This window comes from Hevea brasiliensis, chromosome 1, assembly GCF_030052815.1.
Source record: "Hevea brasiliensis isolate MT/VB/25A 57/8 chromosome 1, ASM3005281v1, whole genome shotgun sequence".
Taxonomy (NCBI): Eukaryota; Viridiplantae; Streptophyta; class Magnoliopsida; order Malpighiales; family Euphorbiaceae; genus Hevea; species Hevea brasiliensis.
The window spans coordinates 93,775,256-93,779,163 of NC_079493.1; the positions used below are offsets into that span (position 1 = coordinate 93,775,256).

A 3,908-nucleotide genomic window follows, 5' to 3' on the forward strand; every position below is an offset into this window, starting at 1 on the left:
CATCGCCAGGTTTCATCTTCCCTAAACTCTACATACTTGACTTATCACTTTATTACTTGGTAAGACCTGTATACTTGCGGATTCACCCATCAAGTTTTTAGCACCGTTGCCGGGGTTTTGATTTTTGTTTGATATTTGTTTGGTTAATTTTGGCATTTTATTTTATTTTTAATTTCTTTTACCATTTTACTTTGAGAAATTTGTTTATTTTGTACTTTTAATAGCTGGTGAAACTCCATTGTAAAAGTGTTGAACAAGTATCCACTTAGGAATCCCATGTTGTGTACATCTCCTTTGCAAATTCTTGTACCTCTCCCATGCTTCATACAAGCTCTCATCATTTCTAGGTTTGAAAGAAGTCAGCTCATTTTTTAGTTTAGCTAGCTTGCTTGGTGGAAAATACTGAGCTAAAAATGCTTGAAAAAGTTCATCCCATGTTGTAATAGAACCCGGTGGCAAAGAATGTAACCACTTTCTAGCTCGGTCCTTCAAAGAGAAAGGGAATAATCTGAGCCAAATTGCCTCATCAGAAACTCCATTTATCTTCAACATACCACTGATCTCAAGAAAGTGTGCTAGATGCACATGTGGACTTTCACTTGGACTTTCCCCAAATTGTGATTGTTGTACCATCTGACATAGTGCAGGCTTCAATTCAAAATTATTAGCTTCTACTCTTGGTCTTGTGATACTTGGCATGAAATCCCCAATGTTAGGATAGGTGTGATCCTTCACAGAATGGTTGTTATTGTTGTTGGCCATCTCTTCTTGTGGTTGCTCTTACTCTTGCTCTTGTGCTCTTTCTTGTTATTGTTGAGCTTTATATTCAGCTTTTCTCCTCTTAGCTTCTACTCTTAAAGCTCTTGCTGTCTTTTCTATTTCTAGGTCAAAGAATAAATTGATTTCTTCACTTTTTGTCTTTCTCATTTGTACTTATATTTTATGAGAAAGACAAAAAATGAAGAAACCAATTTATTCTTTGATCTAGAAATAGAAAAGACAGCAAGAGCTTTAAGAGTAGAAGCTAAGAGGAGAAAAGCTGAATATAAAGCTCAACAATAATAAGAAAGAGCACAAGAGCAAGAGCAAGAGCAACCATAAGAAGATATGGCCAACAACAATAACAACCGTTCTGTGAAGGATCACGCCTATCCTAACATTGGGGATTTCATGCCAAGTATTACAAGACCAAGAGTAGAAGCTAATAATTTTGAATTGAAGCCTGCACTGTGTCAGATGGTACAACAATCACAATTTGGGGAAAGTCCAAATGAAAGTCCACATGTGCATCTAGCACACTTTCTTGAGATCAGTGGTATGTTGAAGATAAATGGAGTTTCTGATGAGGCAATTCGGCTCAGATTATTCCCTTTCTCTTTGAAGGACCGAGCTAGAAAGTGGTTACATTCTTTGCCACCGGGTTCTATTACAACATGGGATGAACTTTTTCAAGCATTTTTAGCTCAGTATTTTCCACCAAGCAAGCTAGCTAAACTAAAAAATGAGCTGACTTCTTTCAAACCTAGAGATGATGAGAGCTTATATGAAGCATGGGAGAGGTACAAGGATTTGCAAAGGAGATGTCCATATCATGGGATTCCTAAGTGGATTCTTGTTCAACACTTTTACAATGGACTTTCACCAGCTATTAGAAGTACAATTGATGCATCTTCTGGAGGTGATCTTATGGAGAAATCTAAAGATAAAGCTTTTTTTGCTCTAGATAAAATTGCTTATAACAACTACTAGTGGAGTTGTGAGAGGAATGAGATCAAGAAACCAGCTGGTATATTTGAGCTTGATGCCATGAATATGATTAATGCTAAGTTTGATGCTTTGATAAGGAAGATGGACAAGCTAAGCATGAAAGTGGATTCTTTAGTTGGAGGTTCAAGTAATTCAGCAGATGTTGGAGCTACAAATGTCAATTGTGCAACTGAATTTCCTGCATTTAGTCAAGATTTTTCAAGTGAGTAAGTAGATTATGTGGGGAACTACAATTAAAGACCAGGTGGTAACCCATTTTCTGCAACTTATGATCCAACTTTAAGAAACCACCCTAATTTCTCTACAACACCAGAATTTTCAACAACCTTTTGGGTATCAACAACATTAGAATTTTCAGCAGAATAGAGGTCCTCCTCCTAGAATTCCTAAACCTCAAAATGCACCTGCTCCACCACAACCACAACAACCTCCACCACAACAAGCACAACTAGATAAGACAGCTAGATTGGAAGCCATGGTTGAAACTCTACTAGTAAGCCATCAAAGTCAAATGATTTCTCAATTAGCATCTAAAGTGGATCAAATGGCAACACACAACAAGATGTTGGAGAATCAAATAGCTCAACAGGCTAGCTCTTCAAACAACAAAGCATTTGGGAAGCTTCCTAGCCAACCAAAAAATTCAAGAGAGCATTGTAAGGCTATTACATTGAGAAGTGGAAAAATATTGGAGAGTGGGGATAAAAACATTGAAGAGAAAGTTAAAGAAGAGAAAAATAAAGAAGGAGATAAAAAAGCTGAAGCTGAGATTAGAGTTGAAATTGAGAAAGAGAGTTCAGTGGAAGAAAAAGGAAGCAAGAGAGAAAGAGTGAAGGGAAAGAACCTAAATATGTAGCACCTAAAGCCTACATGTCACCTTTATCATTCCCACAAAGGTTCCAAAAAGCAAAGTTGGATAAACAATTTGGGAAGTTTTTGGAGGTATTGAAGTCTTTGCATGTGACTATTCCTTTCACTAATGCCTTAGCACAAATGCCTTTATACACTAAATTTTTTAAGGAGATTTTGTCTAACAAGAAGAAGTTGGAAGAATTTTAAATCGTAGCTCTTACAAAAGAAAGCAATGCTATCTTACAAAATAAGTTTCCACCCAAACTAAAGGATCCCGGTACTTTTTCCATACTATGTCACATTGGAGATATCAGTATAGATAAGGCTTTATGCAATCTTGGAGCCAGTGTTAGTCTAATGCCATTGTCTATCTATGAGAAAATGAAGATTTGAGAGATGAAGCCTACCACCATTTCACTACAGTTGGCAAATAGGTCTATTAAATTTCCAATTGGGGTGATTGAGAATGTTCCTTTGAAAGTTGGAAAATTCTTCATACCGGTGGACTTTGTAGTATTGGAAATGGAGGAGGATGTACACATTCCTATTATTCTTGGTAGACCTTTCCTTGCTACTACTGGAGCTGTGATTGATGTAAAGAATGGAAGGCTTACATTAGAAGTTAGGGAAGAAAAAGTTGAATTTAATTTGTTTCAAGCAATGAAAAAGAAAGATGATTCAAATTCATGTTTGATAATTGATGTGGTAGATGAAGTGGTCAGAGAAGTGTTCTAAAAGCAACATCCTAAAGATCCCTTAGAAGCTTGTTTGGTTCACAATATTAAAAAGGGGGATGAGATTGAAGAAGCTGCAGAATATGCTCAAATTTTGGAAGGAAATTCACCTTTGCCTATGGCTAGTGTTGAGAAGATTGAAGATTTGAAGCAAGACGTAACTTCACCACCAATGCTTGAAAGAAGTGAAGCACCGAAGGTAGAGTTAAAACCTCTTCCAACAAATCTCAGGTATGCTTTTCTAGGTAAAAATTCTACATATCCTGTGATTGTTAGTGCTAAATTGAATGATTATGAAGTTGAAAATTTGTTAAGAGTTATTAGATAGCATAGCTACATATCCTATGATTGTTAGTGCTAAATTGAATGATTATGAAGTTGAAAAATTATTAAGAGTTCTTAGAGAGCATAGAATGATAATTGGTTATACCATTGATGATATTAAAGGAATACATCCTTCTGTGTGCATGCATAGAATTTTGTTAGAAAATGATCACAAAGCCTTTAGAGAGTCACAAAGAAGATTGAATCCAAATATGAAAGAGGTTGTGAAAA

General features: G+C 36.1%; 2 non-coding genes across 2 annotated transcripts; one reads left to right on the forward strand and one right to left on the reverse strand.

The window, feature by feature from the left end:
• Window positions 1–271: 271 nt before the first annotated feature.
• LOC131169500 (small nucleolar RNA R71) lies at window positions 272–378 on the forward strand. The gene has a single exon (XR_009140438.1). It is a non-coding gene; the product is annotated as a small nucleolar RNA R71 (small nucleolar RNA).
• A 1,113-nt stretch (window positions 379–1,491) lies between these two features.
• Window positions 1,492–1,598, reverse strand: LOC131170203 (small nucleolar RNA R71). Its single transcript, XR_009141136.1, has one exon. It is a non-coding gene; the product is annotated as a small nucleolar RNA R71 (small nucleolar RNA).
• Window positions 1,599–3,908: the final 2,310 nt, after the last annotated feature.